We start from the raw sequence: 17,490 nt of genomic DNA, 5'->3' as shown, positions 1-17,490 counted from the left end.
CAACATTTTCATCATTCCAAATATAAACTAGTACCCACCAGTTCCCTCCGTTCCCCCTCAGCCACTAGCAACTACTAATCCACTTTCTGTTTCTACTGATTAGCCTGCGCTGGCCACTTCACATGAATAAATAATACACTATGTGGTCTTTTGCATCTGAATTCTTCTACTTAAACATAATATTTTCCAAGGGGCTTCCCAGCTGGCTCACTGGTAAAGAATCTGCCTGCCAATGCAGGAAATGCAAGAGACACAGGTTTCATCCCTGGGTTGGGAAGATCCCCTGGAGGAGGAAATGGCAATCCACTCCAGTATTCTTGCCTGGGAAAATCCCATGGAGAGGAGCCCTGTGGGCTACAGTCTGTGGGGTCGCAGAGAGTCAGACACAACTGAGTGATTGAACACTCACGGGGTATTTTACAGATTCAACCATATTGTAGCCTGTATTAGTACCAAGCATTACATTTTAAGACGTCAAAGTAAACACCCGAGGAAGACATAATTGGCTGTTTTACATAAGAGAACTTAGATCGAGAGATGAAGCAACTTGCCCTTCTTGATTCTCTTTGAACTCAAATTAGTTTACTGCACTTCTGTGGAGATGTAGAAAGTATAAACACTATGAGAATTATATACAAACTTTTTATATGGAAGCAACTAGAGCTGACCCTTGAACTGCATGGGTCTATTTATACACGAATTTCTTGCAATAATAGATAACTACAGTACTATGTGATCTGAGGTTGGTTGAATCCATGCATGTGGAACTGCAAATATGGGGGGCCTATTATAGGTTACACACAAATCTTTGTATGGAACCCCTTTTTTTTGTTCAAGGGTCAACTACACATGTATTTACAAAAAAAAAAAAACCTGCTACCTCTGTCCGCTATCATGGGTAAAAGTCATAATCTCTCTAAATTTTGCCATGTCTTAAAAATACAGCCAATGATCTCCATTCAAGCTGTTTTCAAAACCATTAAGGGGCTTCCTTGGTGGCTCAGACAGTAAAGAATCTGCCTGCCAATGCAGGAGACAAAGGTTCCATCCCTGGGTTGGGAAGATCCCCTGGAGAAGGAAACGGCAACCCACTTCAGTATTTTTGCCTGGAAAATCCCATGGACAGAGGAGCCTGGCGGGCTACAGTCCATGGGGTCACAGAGAAGTCGGACATGACTTACCGACTAAACAACAACAGGGGATTATTTACTTTCTCTTCAATTCTTATCTGATTCCCAATCTCTCAGAATAAATCCTACATTTACTACTTACAGTAGCTATCTCTCCATATTCTAGAGAATATGGCTGCATATCAGGAATTATACAGTAAACTAAACAGGGCAACAATAGTAGTAATAGATTTCACACTATGAAAATGAATTCAGCATTTACTTACATATCTATAAATCCAATTTGTTTCTGTAGAAACAAATCAGCAAATAAGAAATATCATTTTGGGGGCTCTAGAACTTTCTTAAAAAAGGAGGATTCTGACTAAGTACTCATGTGGAAATTTCTGGGATGATTTATAGGTTGGTTCTTGGCAAACCAATCTGGAATGTTAGTATAACTGACTACTTCCATTCACTGTACATTTGCCAGAAGCAGTCAGTAGAGAAACTTTTTAGCCTTTTTGTTATTTTGGCTGGCTTATTCAAAATCACGGCCTGTCTGCTGACGTGTCTGCCATAATAATAATGTACAGGGTGTATGTGTGCATGCTCAGTCGTGTCCGGCTCTTTGCGATTCCATGGACTGCAGCCACCAGGCTCCTCTGTCCATGGGATTTCCCAGACAAGAATACTGGAGTGGGTTGCCATTTCCTTCTCCAGAGGACCTTCCCGACCCAGGAATCGAACCCACGTCTCCAGCACCTCCTACACTCGCAGGCAGATTCTTTACCACTAGCACCACCTGGTAAGCCCTAGTTGCAGTATGGAAACTCTAAATGAATACTGAATATATTTAATCTAATGCAACACTGTTGTCTGTTATCATAAACAGCATTTTAAAGATGTCTACAAATTTTAAAACTTCAAGGGAAAAAAACTTTAAAATTGTTCAAGCATTATAACTCTTTAGTGGAAAATAACCAAAGGTAATAGGTGTTTTTCTTCTTCTTTTTTTTAAATAATATAGTAGAGGGAAGAATATTTTGAATAAAAAAAATTGCTTAGGTAAAGAACCCACTTTTTGGGTCCACTATGATCAGCAATCACCATTCTTTAGAAGAGCGCTACAAAATAGAACTTTCTGGCTGTCCAATTTGGGAGCCACAACCACACATGGTTACTGGGCATTTTTAAGTGTGGGTGGTGTGACTGGCTAAGAGAATTCTGAATTTTTAGTAATTTAAATAGCCACATATGACTAAGCACTTTCTTACTGCGCAGTGCAGATGTTGAACGAGAGGCAACGTGCCATAAAAGGGCCACACCACTAATATTCTGGAAACTAAAAAAGTGAGACAGACTGGGGTTATTTATATTGAAGGAGGAGGACGACAATGAGGAAAAATAAACTTCCAAAGAAATCTACACTTGACTTCTAAAAATTTGAGAGAGCCTCCCTCTCAAATCCACAGATGAGGGCTCTGAATAGATTAATAAAAAGGAAGGAAGGAAGAAGGGACGCAGAACCCAGGAAGCCAGAAGGAAAGATTCTCTATAGTCATACATAACTGCCACAGAGCCTCAGTAGCTAAGTTACTAAGCAGTCGGTCCATTTTAGACACTGTACTAAGCACTCTGCATGTATTTTCACTTGGTCCTCAAAACAAGTCTTCTAGATAGATATTTTTATTATCTTCATTTAATGGATAAGGGTATTGAGACTTAGGAGGGAGTCAATCTGCTGAAATCAAAATGCATCTTCTCACTGAAATCTAGCAAGGAGTCCTCTCTGTTTCAGCTACGTCCTGTATAAAGTGACTGCAATTCACAGGTCATACTGAAAAGAGAGTTTACCACTTAAAAGGTAAACTTGAAGGCAGGGACTGTGTTCTGTCAACCCCTTACAATCATCCTCAACCATCTGCTATCACAAACTTTCACCTATCAAAGAACTTAAAATATATGTATTCCTCAGTATTTGCTGAATTACTATATTCCTCTATTTCAATAATAAACTCATGTGGCAAGATGCTTTTTCCAACGCTTACACCTCTAGCATTTTTGTTTTAGAATCAAATTTAAATCTTAGCATTTAAAGTTTTGAAAACAGTTTCAAAGAATCTGGCAAGGAAACTCAGAAATTTAGATGTCTGGTCAAAACATCTAACTTTGAGCCTTCCTGGTTTTTCTTTTTAGAACCATTATTCAAAAATATCAGATTTCCCAAAACTTTTGAAAATTGTGCTATAAAAAATTTAATACTACAACTAAAATCCTATTACACAAAAATTGTGTTATTTAACACGATTCACCTTTGTATGTTCATCTTAGAGCAGAGCTGAGTCACACTGCTTACAGTAACATTTAAATAATAGAATGTTAGTTTTCATTCTTTTCGTCTCATTTACCAAAGACTTTTTTTTTCTAAGCCTTTCATACTTGATTATAACCATTCCTTACGGGGCACATTGCCAGTACCTACAGGGTAAATTGAGGCCAAGATAAACTTTGGGACCTCCCCCTCCCCAATCAGAAAGGGCCAAAGGGAATCCAGGAATTGATCCAAATCCATAGATCCATAGGCCCACCCCCATCCCAAGATTTACCATCTGAGGGAATATATATATATATTTCCTGGTGGCTCAGATGGTAAAGAATCTGCCTCCAATGCAGGAGACCTGGGGGATCCCTAGGTCAGGAAGATCCCCTGGAGAAGGGAATGGCAATCCACTCCAGTATTCTTGCCTGGAGAATTCCATGGACAAAGGAGCCTGGTGGGCTACAGCCCATGGGGTTGCAAAGAGTTGGACACAACTGAGCTAACACACACATATGTGTATATATATTCCATTTGAACATAGGAAATTCCACATTTGTTGGGGAAAAAATGACCTAGAATCCTATTTCTCAAATTTTATAATTACTACAAATCACCTGAGGAACTTCTTAAAATGCACAGACTGATAAGTAAGCAGGTCTGGGAGGGAAACTGCTGGTCAGTCAGGATTCTGAGTTTCTATCAAGCTTCCAAGAGCGTTGCTGCAGTTGAAGGTCTAAGGCTTTGTATAGCTGAGAACTGATTTCACTATAGATTTCAGCGATCTTTTTTTTTTTTTTTTGACTCTAACTTCTTTTCAACGTTCACTTATTCTTTCAACAAAGTTTTTACTGAATGTGTATTATGAGGCAGGCAATTCACTAGGAGGATAAATAAGATCTGATCTCAGCTCTTACGGAAGAGAAGGGCTACTTTCCCAGGGGGAGCAGAAAAGGCTGAAGCTGTGGCCCTTGTACAGAGACTTGGAGATAAAAAGGAGTCTGCAGAGTGGAGAAGACGAGCATTCCCACTCAGGCAGAAGGAACAGCAAGACAGGCTGGAAAGCACTCTCGAGGAACTGTAGATTACATCAGATTGCCAAATCACATGGTGTTTATGGTAGACATCAGACAGAGGGCCAGGCAAAGATAAACAGATCAGGGAGCCCGGCATGGCAGCCCACTCCAGTGTTCTTGCCTGGAGAATTCCATGGACAGAGGAGCCTGGCGGGCTACAGTCCATGGGATCACAAAGAGTTGGACACGACTGAGCGACCAACACTTCCACTTTCTGCACATTTGAGGTCTCTATACGATGAGCTCTGATAAGGGGCGTTAACATACGGAAAAGCCCATGCACTTCACCCAAAACCTGACTACAAATGGTACATAAGCCTACAGTCAAGTGAGCAAAACAATTTACTGGAGGCAAACATGTTCATACAGCAATCAGGGTTATCTCTAAAGCCGTCAGGTTCTGTTTTTATTCCCCCAAAGGCAAATGAAAAGTGCACATGATTTGGAAACATGCTGAGAGGTGTTAAGAACTGAGGAAGGCAATGTAAGTACAGTTAAAGAACAGCCTAGATATAAGTAATTATATTTAACAAATCTAAGGGTTCCAATACCTCGCTCACAACTCAGCTATTGATGAAACAACCACCCTCATCATCTATTTACTGCTGCAAGCTACTGCATCAAATTATTTCACGAGGAACATTAAGCAGAAAAAAACTTCACTATACACTTTAATCGATTCAAGTGAGTCGATAATCTTACCTATAGTACTATTTTTGTTGTAAGCTACTTAAAATTCAGGAACAGAACAGCTAATTGACTAAATGATACAAGAGGTGACTGTATCTCAAATGAGGCACCAAACAGGAATATCTGAACAGTGTTCGTCAATGGAAAGTAACATCATATAATGTCACCTTAAGGACTAAAAACTGTACACTGCAAACTGAGAGGACGCTGGGCTAACTATTCAAGTCAGGCACATGGTTGTCAATGGTAAAATATTTCAATGCCACAATGAAGTGGTTTCAGTTCTAACGCTAATAACTGTGACTAGTAGTGGCTGCCGAGAGAGAAGTGAAAAACTCACGGCTGTTAGCAGGAAAGACTCCCTGGACAGATCAACGGTATCTGTCCCAGCTGTACCTGTAAAATATATATGTCTTTTGAGGAAAGAAGGAAAATGCTGGTACACCTTCCATACATTTTAACCTCGCTCTAGATAAAAATTAGAGCGCCAATACAAGGTAACAAATTCTGTCACTGATGAGGATTGCAACGCTCACTTTCCCCAGACTCAGGGTTCTTTCTATTGTCCAAGTTATAGGAAAAAGGCACCCTAAAATACGTCAAGTCCTGCCCCTGGGGCTTCACGGATTTTTAATTAACAATGAAAGCTTCACGATCAGAAGAATACAAGGAAGCCAGAAGCAAGAAGGCTGCTAAGGCCTCAGCAATCCCATTAACAGAAGTGAATTCCAGATTGTAAAATGCTTAGAGCAGAGGGGTGTGGGAAGAACCACTGAAAACACTACCAATTCTCATTTACTAGGATAAGTTGCAACATTAAAGAGGGCCCAAGGGTGTGGTGGCGCTGGTGGTAAAGAGCCTGCCTGCCGATGCAGGAGACATAAGAGATGCAGGTTCAATCCCTGGATCAGGACGATCCCCTGGAGGAGGGCATGGCAACCCACTCCAGTATTCTCAGCTGGAGAATCCCATGGACAGAGGAGCCTGGTGGGCTACAGTCCACAGGCTCACAAAGAGTCGGACATGACTGAAGTGACTTAGCACGCAAAAGGTGTACCTCAGACCGCGTGCAGCAGCGCCCGTGAAGTTTTCTTTCCTGGGCTAAATTCTAAAACCATATAAATGTCTGGGGTTTTTGCATGTTTATCATCACCCTAAGAGGTTTACTGCTTGGGTTTCAAATATGAACTCTAAATACATGATGAGTCAAACATACTGTCTTTATTCCTATCAATCCATCCTATGCACCAATGGCTCAATGAAATCATGTATTTTACTTTGAATTTATCAGTTTGATAAAAAGGAGTTCAGAACGGTGGTTCACAAGTTACAACATCCAAGAGCACAGCCATAAAACAGCCTTCAAAAAATTCACAAAAAAGAAAAATTAAAGGTTTCTTTTTGACAGAACAGTGAATATCCAACACGTCAGAAGGCCAAGAAGGGGTACATGCGTGCCCACTGCTGCATTCCTCTCACTCCTGTCTTCTCTCTGAAGTCGTTCAGTCTCAATTAACTTTTGGCATTGTTTGGAACCAGCTGGTCCAAAGAAGCAGCTGGAGAAAATCCACAAAGTGAACCACAGTACTGATGGTATGGACAGCGCTAGATAGTCCTGATAATTTTAGATTATTAGATTATTTAGATTATTACTAGGTTATAATAAACCAGAAGATGAATCATAACTAAAAAATCATTTGAATCTACTGCTTTTTCTTTTTAAGCCAGCTATCAGAAATATTGCTGCTTTAAAAAATTAAAGGCAGCTCTCTTGTTCTCTGAGAATACATGTAGTATTGAGTAAAATCCTATGGACAGAGGAGCCTGGTGGGCTACAGTCCACGGGGTCCCAAAGAGTTGGACACGACTGATTGACTAAGCACGTGTGCACACACACACACACGTATTAATTTCCACTTCTTAGGGCATTTAAAGGAGTCATTTTTTTCAAGACTGGGTTGAATCTGATGATTCAACTTTAAAGATCCAGCTTTAAAGATCTAATTCCTAAAAACTACAAGTATGATAAGTAGATGTGAGACTCAAGGCAGAAAGAGAGACTGGTTTTAACTTGTCTGGTTCCTGAAAGAACATTCAAGTACCATTGTAAAGGATCAAAAGAAAATCTACAAGGCTTGCTAAAGGTTCTTTGAGGTGTCTGATATATATACATATGCATGTGCATATATTTATGTGTGTGTGCTGCATTAGACTCTAAGTTGTATTCAGTCAGTTCAGTCGCTCAGTCGTGTCCGACTCTTTGCAACCCCATGAACCGCAGCACGCCAGGCCTCCCTGTCCATCACCAACTCCCGGAGTTTACTCAGACTCATGTCCATCGAGTCGGTGATGCCATCCAGCCATCTCATCTTCCGTCATCCCCTTCTCCTCCTGCCCTTAATTATTAGAAACCATTTCCAAATGTTAAAAATGTAAACAGTCAAGACAGAAACAAAAGCAAAGTAAGACTACTCATTGAGCAATGGAAAAAAAAATTTTACTATTAAAAATCAACCTGGCTCCACCACTTCCAGCCAAAAGAGGTGCTTTGTTTAAGGTGCCAAAGTAGGTATTTGACAACAATCCCAACAACAAGGAGTAAGTAGTCAATAACTCACTCTCTTTTTCCACCAGACCAACCACTAGAGCTACAAAAAGGAATACAGAACTATCTAAGCTTTTAGGAACAAAGGCAAAAGTAGCAAAGTATTCCTTTGGAGAAATTGAGAAACTCCAATTGAGAACCTTGAAAGGGCTTAATGACTCATCACAAAATGTCAGCCTTATTCAACTCTCTTGACTTAGATGTCATGACTGTTTTCAAGACCTGGTTATACTACTCCTATATACTCTTAATTGGAAAAAGAAATGGCAACCCACTCCAGTATTCTTGCCTGGAGAATCCCATGGACACAGGAGCCTGACAGGCTACAGTCCGCGGAATCCTAAGAGTCAGACCAGTGACTAAACCACCACCATATACTCTTAAAATCATTTCCATCTGATGTTGAGTGCTTTAGAAACAAGGCCATACGCTAGTCTACAGCCCTTGGAGGGTTAGAATAATCACACCTGGAGGTTCATGAAATCCAAAGGCTAGTCAGTGCCTTTATTCCCATAGTTTCTCAGCTGAATCCCCCATCACTCAGAATTCTTGCTTCATCCATAAATATTCCCACACACCCTACTTAGTATTATTATCAGTTAAATGAAAAATACTGGTGTGAGAGAAGTCCTTCTCTGGCCCTTTGAACACTGATACTAGTTTAGAAATCACTCTTCATCTACCATTAATTAAAATGTACACTGCTGATTCTATTTGCTCAGAGTATAAGTCATGTTATAAAGAAAGCATTTAACACACAGCTCAAATCACAACAAAGGCTTTGAACTGTGAACCTGATGAGTTACTTTGTCCTCAGACCTCTTCATTTTGAGTCCTAGCTCCATATGTGTGTAGCGTGTGGCAGAGAGCACGGCTGTGACTCAGATGAAGGGGTTGCTGCATTCCAAGTTGAGCTTTCCATATCAAGGTAACAATTAAATTTTACATTATCCTCTTAAGAGTCTAGCTATTATTTTTTTTAAAGCTCTGATGAGAAATTAAATTACTGCTTTATATTTGGAAGTACAGGTAACTATGGTTATGGTGGTATTTCATGATTTGCAATGAAACCAAGATCCCTGCTGTCTTCCTAAACTGGTTGCTATGAATGACCAAAACAACCTCACTTCTTTCTCTCAAATAGATAATCTCTTTTGAGATCTCAAATTTTATTTGACAGACTTCATTTTGGATAAAATAACTCTCAACATGTTTTACAAGTCTCATTATTATACAAGGTCTAACAGAAATGTTCTAAAATGTTTCTAAATGTGGTTTTCCCATGTAATGGATTGAGTCAGACACAATTTTTTAAAAGTTAATTCGTTTATTTCAGCAATTAACAACTTTTTTTTTTTTGTTTGTCAGATGCCCAAATGGCGTGGCTTGTGGGATTTTAGTTATCCAACCAGGGATCGAACCCTTGCCTTCAGCAGTGAAAGCACAGTCTTAACCACTGGACCGCCAAAATTCTCAACATTTGTTTTTTTCTAGTATGAATACATTCATGGGAAAAGTGTAAATCTTTTTTTCACCTTAATCAGCCTTTTTCAAGTCTCATGAAAAAATATCTACTCTTAAAACGTTAAGTTCCTACTTCATTGAGTAAGAAAGTCAGGAACACTACTTTTAGCCTCTGAATTGTTACTATCTGGACATAGGTCCAGCTGGCCTGTGCCCTACATGCCTGTGGGAAGCATACCCTTGTTAACTTCTCCCACCTGGAGGGGGTCTATCTGCCGAATAGCTCAAAGACACTGCTGTGTGTATTGATGGGCAAACAGGACCTTGCCCCAAGGCTACTCTAGACTATTTGTTTCTCCCTGGTCTCTGTATTCCTTCCCATATTTAGACAATCAACAAAAGAAACTATGCTGAAAATGAAGCTCCAGTACTTTGGCCACCTGAAGCAAAGAGTTGACTCACTGGAACAGACTTTGATGCTGGGAAAGATTCAAAGCGAAAGGAAAGGGCAGCAGAGGATGAGATGGTTAGATAGCATCACCGACTCAATGGACATGAATTGGAGCAAACTCTGGGAGATAGGGAAGGGCAGAGAAGCCTAGTGTGCTGCAGTCCGTGGGGTCGCAGAGTCGGACATGAACTTAGCAACCGAACAACAACCAAAGAAAGGAAGTTTTCTAACTGTTCTTAGATCACTGCCATCCCTTCCTGATTGATAAGCCAGGTGTGCCAGCAGGCTTGCCACTGGCCTAGAAAATCAGACTTCCTGTGTTTCAAGACTGGACCGGAAACACAAATACAGCTTGAATAACTAAGTAAGCTTTAGAGGCAGGAAAACTTTGGAGCGTTAAAGCTCCAAGAACATGTAACTTCATCCATCCCCTCCCTGATGTGGGCTTGGAATATAAAATCTGCATAAATTATCCCTTAATTATCTGCAATTAATATACAACACTGATTTGCATGCCCCCAAAGTCTCTACTGGGCTTCGCAGGTGGTGCTAGTGGTAAAGATCCTGCCTTCCAACGCCAGGAGAGCTAAGAGACACGGACTCGATTCCCTGGGTTGAGAGGATCCCCTGGAGGAGGAAATGGCAACCCACTCCAGTATTCTTGCAGTGGAGAATCTCATGGACAGAGGAGCCTGGAGGGCTACAGTCCATAGGGTTGCAGAGTCGGACATGACTGAAGCGACTTAGCACACACAAAGTCTCAGCCATTTTGGATGATTATAACAATAGCAAACACCAATGTACTCTACAAGCCAGGCAGTGTCCTAAGGGCTTTGTTGCTCTTCAAATGAAAATCAGGAGAACTGCCTGTTCAAATTTCTACAAGTCATAGGGAACACTGTTAAAAGACCTATTGAGTAAAGACTTATATATTCAGACAACTTGGAGTCAGTCAGCTACAAAGCTGTTTTTCAAAGATTTTGCTGAATAACTATGATTAAAAAAAGAGAAATATATTAAGGTTATACTACTAAATGAAAATAACAAATTGTTAACTTATTTGGTAAATGAGAAAACTATTTCCAACAAACCAGTGAAATAGCAAAATGACAGTCATTATCACTTGCTTAACAGAAAATCTGGACAAAACAAAAAATGCTAACATGCTATAAAAAAGAAACAGTAGAAATGAAACACACTGCATATTTTCAGTGAGCTATATTTAATGAAGTCTAAAAAAAAACCTTCATATTTAAAAGTCAGCATGAATCATTTTAAGTGCAAGAAAAAATTGCAGGAGATACTTTGCTATATAATGTTAATATTATTGGATTTTCTTTGCCAATTTGTTAGTTCAAGTATGACTAAAAAACATAAAATTATGGGTATTACAAATTCACCTAAAAAGCTAGGCAGTGTCTATCATATTTAACAATGAAATTCTACAAAGATGTGTTTCATCACTCTGAAATATGACTATCTTCCCAAAGTCTGTTTTAAACTATTCAATGTCTCTTTGAAAGTGGAAGTGTCAGTCACTCAGTCGTTTCCAACTCTCTGGGACATCAAGGACTGTAGCCTGCCAGGCTCCTCTGTCCATGGGTTTCCCCAGGGAAGAAAACTGGAGTGGGTAGCATTCCCTTCTCCAGGGGATCTTCCCAACTCAGGGGTCAAACCCGGGTTTCCTGCATTGCAGGCAGATGCTTTACCGTCTGAGCCACCAAAGTCTATGTACTTAGATCTTAAATAGTTACAGAATTCAGTCACAGGTGGTCACGAAATGCGTCCTCCAAAAATGTGTAAGTTCCAACTTCCAGTACCTCAGAATGTGACCTCATTTGGAAACAGAGTCATCATAATTAGCTAAGAAGAGGTCATGCTGGAGTAGGGTGGGCCCCTAATCCAGTATAACTCGTATCTAATTTAAAAAGAAAATTTACACACAGACAGACATAAAAGAAAGGTAATATGAAGACACGTGATCCAAGACAGCAACTTGACGACAGAGGCAGAGACTAAAGTGATGTGTCTACAAGCCGAGGATAACACGGACTGCTGAGAACTTCCAGAAAGAGAGGCTCTCCTCTAGAGTGTTCAGAGAGAGCATGGCCCTGCCAACAGCTCGATTTCAGGTTTTAGCCTCTAGAACTGTAAGAGATTCAGTTTCTCTAAGTCACTCACTTTCTGGTATGTTGTTACAGCAGCTCTATGGAATTATATAGGCCATGTGTTAAAATTAAAATCTGTGGCGCTAGTGCTAAAGAATCCACCTGCAACGCAGCAGACATAACGTTGGTTTGATGCCTGGGTCGGGAAGGTCCTCTGGAGGAGGGCATGGCAACCCACTCCAGTATTCTTGCCTGGAGAATCTCATGGACAGAGGAGCCTGGGGGGGTACAGTCGATAGCGCTGCGAAGAGTTGGACACGACGAAAGCGACTTAGCACACGTCCAAGAGTATCTTTTAAAGTAAAGCACAGCTTTGCCTAGTCAGCAAAAACCTGGGTTCAAATACCTGTACATATCAAAAGCTGTGTGACCGTGGACTTCAGTTTGCTCATTTGTAAAGAAGGGAAATGGCTCCTACAGAACGTTATGTTTCTGAAGATAAATGATACAGAATGTCCATGACACAGAGGTTAAAATTTTTCTCTCCTCCACTCTTAAACCCTTCTCCCTGTAATGAGAAGGAGTTTTAACATATGGTCAACAGACTATTTGGCTAACAACGCAGAAAGTAGTATGATCTAAAAAAATTAAAAAGGCTGTAATTCATATATTGTTAAATACATTCTACAAAAAAACATTTTCCTAAATGAAGCCCCAATAGTTTCACTACTTAGAAATCTCTAAATGTTTTACGGTGGGTATGACCACAGTGCTATATGATATGATTAAATCAGACTTTTTTAAGATGTGTAAATGCTACCCTTGCCTATCTAAAAAGCTCAAAGTTTCAACCACCAGAGAAGGAAAGAACAATTCTTACGTAAGTTATCTTTCATACTTTCAAAGATTATTTTAATTTTTAGTACAAGTCTTCTGATTTTACTAGTATCTTCTTACTAATGTGCAAACTGACCCGACTTCAGTAATAAACACAAGATTCATGTCACTAAAAACCAATTGTTCAAAAGCAAGAACTTTTTATTTCAAATAATAACATAAGCAAAATGGTAATTAACTTTGGCAAGATTAGTAGAAATGGAAGAATAATTCACAGATATGGTAAGCATGTTCCCCTGATGTGTGGATCAGGCAGTAATATGGCCACAATGTTTAGAATCACATGTGCAAAGACTTCGGAAAAGGTGACCAAAGGCCAGCACCATGACACGCTGTGGATTAAACCTCAAAAGAACCTAAATTTAGTGACTTGAAGAAAACCTAGAATCAGGTTATATATTCTAAGAAAGTAAAATAACTGCAAATTATCCACTGCTACCAAAGACAACAGCTAACCTCTAGACTACGTGAATTCAAGTGGTGAAGAAAGACTAACACTGAAGGCTTACTATGTATGTGTAAAGCTAACTTTACATATTTATTTCAAGTCACAAAATATTCCTAATATAGGAGTTTTATACACAAGAAAATTGAGTACTAAGTTTTGGCTAAATATACAGTGTATAACCGGCACAGTTCAGAGAGGAGCTGCCAAAGCCACAACCTAAAATATAAATTTGCAACCTATCACTGGTTCTGCTTTACATGGATTAAAACATTTTCAAGAGTAAAAAAGTTTTGAAATTTTGTTTAATTTGTGGGAAAAAGGTGCTTTCAAAAAGAAATCTTTAATATCAATGCAATACAAACCTGCCTCCGGAGTAGCAAGTTACTTAAAAGTTAACAACACCATGCTATGGTACCACTTCAGGAAAAGAACAATCCTGAAAGTAGAATCTAAGCAAATGAAGCTGAAGTAAACATTCAGCCACTGGAAGAGAAGAAAGCGCCACAGACACGTGAACAATCGCCAACACCAGCTGAGTGTTTCACTGCAGCTTTTCCCTATTTAAGGATAAGCCTGGCAGGACTATTCAAGTTTACACTCTTCCGCACCAAATTTATTTGCCTTTTCTAAAGAGAAGAGGAACTAATAGTTGGTGAGTCTCTGCCACATGTACCTGGCAGTTAATACTAAGTGGTAAGTTTTTAATCTGACAGACTTGGGTTTCAATCTTTGCTGAAACATTTGTGAGCTGTGAGACCTTAGGATATTAAGTCTGTTTTGTAAGAGATATTAAAATAACAAATACCTCACAGGACTGTCAATGAGGATTACATTATGACGCTAATAAAATCACCCCAGTTCTTGCCACATGGTGTATGTCTATTAAATACTAGCTAATATTATCAACTTAAAAAAAAAAAGAAGACGACAGCCTGCAGGCTAGCTGTTAAGAAATGATGCTGAGAGATGCAGTCACTTGGCCAAAGACAGACATCTAGAAACCTTAAAGCCAGTTACGAAAACCTAAAGGCAGTAAGAACTGTGTTCTCTTCAAAAGTGTTCCAATATTATTAGCCTTTCTCTCTGTCCAGCCTGCTTCCTCAAGCTGGTCTCTTACAGAAGACAAAACTTAATGACTTAAGGTATTTAAATACTGGAAACGACCTTAGAAATCACTAAGCAAGGGAGCAGCAAACTGCTTTCAACAGACAGATCCAAACTGATGGTCTCTGCTTGGAATGATGGGTGAAAAAGGAGGATGGGAGGTGCTATGAGAAGGATGAGAATTCTGAGAAAGGCAGAAAAAATAAGACAAAAGAGTGATAGCTGCCCAGTGGTGGGGGTGGGGGTGTGGTGTGTGAGACAGGGGTGCAAGGACAAACATCACAGCCCAGCCAAGTTCTACATCCTGCCACTGCTCTTCTAAGTTCAATATGCTCATGAAACGAACTCATCTACTCTCACAAAACTAAGGGCCCAAGGTCACAAGTTCCAAGTGTGCACTCTACCACCTACCTGGGTTCTCAGCTTCCTTCACTACAGGTCATCCTACTGACTGAAGCATCTAATGCTTCTCGTACAATCTAAAGTTAGTCCATTAGCACCATTTTACCCCCTTTGACACCCTACATGTATTTTTTAATAAGTTACTTGGATTATTTGTTCTGTATTTTGACTAGAACAAGGCAGAGTGATTCTAAGTGTCCATATGAGGCAAAGAGCCTCCTGGTGAAAAAGAGAACTAAGAAGACGGAAGAAAAATGAGCAAAGCTCATGCCAAAACAAAGCACTGGATTGCATTAGTTTTTGATGTGCAACCCACATCTAAGTAGTCCTACTAGTAACCTTTCTCCTAATCCCTGATAATACTTGCAGTTTTGTTCTAAAAGGGCACTTTCTATAATCAAAGCATTTAATTACATGGTATCTAGTAAATTTTTCTTTGAGGTATAACAAGGTTTCAGTTGAGTCAAAAATACTTCTTACAAAACCATCTCCTATACTTCCTCCCATCCCTTTCTTGCTATAATAATTCATTTTTAGATTAACTCAAATGTAAAACATCTGTGATGGACTTTTTTATTCATCTGCCAATACCAATTACTACAATTAAGTATATACTTTATTGAAACAGTAAAAACTCTGTGTCACTATTTTACTAAGAAAAAAAAAAAACTTGAAAATCTCAAGTGTAGGGTATGTTACATATTTACAGATTTTAACATATCTAAAGTGGTAATACATGGAAGGTGTGTGTGTGTGTGTTTGTGTATGTGTATAAATATGTATCTCCCCGGGAGATTCTGCATTAGTAAGTCTGCAGTGACCACCCCCCAACCCCATATTTTTCAAAGAGCTCCAAAGTTGACTCTGTCACACATTTCCTGGCCAAGAACCACAGAGAAAGTGCATTTCAAATAGCTTTCAATACCCATACCCTCTATTTAAAGTAGGCCCCCCAAAGAAAACAATCTGGGCCAATAATTTAAATTCTAGTTCCACAAAGTTTGCGTCAAGCTATCTTGTTTTTAAATCTCCCATTAAAAAATGTAGTAACCTGACTTTTCATTAGCAGAAAAAAAATTTTTCAGAGCCTACTTATGGTTTAAAATATGTTTCCTATAAAACCACAGCATCATCAATTAAGGAAACATTTATAATTCTCTGCTATACTGTAGTATTTATGATTGCTTACATAATTTTAATTTATTTTGCCTATCTTAAAAAAGAACATACACTTGCTCTCCTCTCCTACATTTAAAGAATAATATGTTAATGCTTTTCTTTGAAAGAGTTAAAAGCCCTTAAAACATTTTATTAACATAGCACCCAATAATAATGATGAAGGCACATAAGGTATAACAAAGTTATTTTTAATCGAAAGTTAAATTTTTCACTAAATGTTGTGCCCATCTAAAATATATACAATGACAAAAAAATCAAAAATTTTCCTAAATCATTAATGAGTAAGGGAATATATATGGAATATATATATACACACATATATATTATATATATATAAACACATCAAAGAAATACCGTATTTCTTTGATTCTAAGACCCGTTTTACATTTTGACATTCCTGAATTACGAATGCATCTTATAATCACTGGCATGCCATATTGGAAGAATTTTTAAATTTTTGAATGGTGCTTCTTGCAATTAATGGCACCTTAGATCTGATGAACTAGTGTTTGTTTAAAAAATACTTTTTCAAACTAAAAGAGGCAACTTATTCTTTTTAAATGTAACAAAATTGGGAGGGGTGATCGGGATGGGGAATACATGTAACTCCATGGCTGATTCATGTCAATGTATGACAAAACCCACTGCAATGTTGTGAAGTAATTAGCCTCCAACTAATAAAAATAAATGAAAAAAAAAATAAATGTAACAAAACTGCCCCATTCCCAAAACAATCCCAAATGTGTCACTCCATAAAGCTGTATTTTGTATGAGTGAAAAATGGCCAACAAATTTATGGAAGCAACTAAATTATCAGAACAAAGGAAACTGTCCTGGTAAGAACGTATAGCTTAAATAGTAACTGTATTAATTAAACATTATAGGAAGTCATTTCCAGAGTTTTGAACAAGCAATCTTATACTACTCCATCTTACAATGCTTTCCTAGTATTTTGTCCACCCTATACAACGAAATAAAACTACAGTTAACACTTCACTGATGACAGGCTGTAAAGACCACCCTGCTTTAAAAGAAGTTTCTACCTACAATACACAGGACCAAAGTGCAGTATATGCATCCGTGCTAAGAACAAAAGCCAATGTTCAATGAAATGTTTAAAGACAAAAAAAAAAAAATGTAAAGATGAATGTCTATTAATGCTGCAATCTACTAACACCACAGGAAGCCGTATCATTCTCTGTCACAAGTAAAAACTATGTGACCTCACGTCTGACGTAATTACTGCCTGCAGTTCAAACTATTTTACTGAAATACTCAGGTTACTCCCGGCACATTTCTAATTGCTAGCACTCCAGTGACAGCAGCACTGTGACCACAAGTGTCAAAAATGCGACAGATCTCAAGTCAAATTTAGCAAAGTAAGACAGTTACCTTTTCTCTCCATCATCAAAAAAAAATAGCCCAAGTATCAGTTTTGGAAATTTGGTATCAGGATGAATACTATCCTTTCACTCAAATATTACACAACAATAGAGGATAAAGTGAGCGTAACTACACGTAAATGTGTTTCAGCTGTTGTGACAGTGTCGCACACTTTCAAGATGGGTCTCGAGGACACAGTACTGACAGGTGATCAGCAAACTTCCACCATCAGAATCTTCAGGCCAGTGCAATAC

At 38.9% G+C, this 17,490-nt stretch overlaps 1 protein-coding gene across 15 annotated transcripts in view; it reads right to left on the bottom strand.

Moving 5' to 3' along the window:
• The window catches only part of SCAF8 (SR-related CTD associated factor 8), a 210,573-nt gene that overhangs the window by 103,953 nt on the left and 89,130 nt on the right, over positions 1 to 17,490 (bottom strand). For 4 of the 15 annotated variants that reach the window (XR_006267268.1, XR_006267266.1, XR_006267260.1 and 1 more), the window contains exon 21: positions 12,230 to 12,391. The exons of the other annotated variants lie outside the window; for them this stretch is intronic. The gene's annotated coding sequence lies outside the window, so the exon portion shown is untranslated. The remainder of the gene's footprint in view (positions 1 to 12,229; positions 12,392 to 17,490) is intronic. 15 annotated transcript variants of the gene reach the window in all.

The sequence above is a fragment of the Cervus canadensis genome, chromosome 33 (assembly GCF_019320065.1).
Source record: "Cervus canadensis isolate Bull #8, Minnesota chromosome 33, ASM1932006v1, whole genome shotgun sequence".
Taxonomy (NCBI): domain Eukaryota; kingdom Metazoa; phylum Chordata; class Mammalia; order Artiodactyla; family Cervidae; genus Cervus; species Cervus canadensis.
This window is presented reverse-complemented; position numbering and strand designations above follow the sequence as displayed.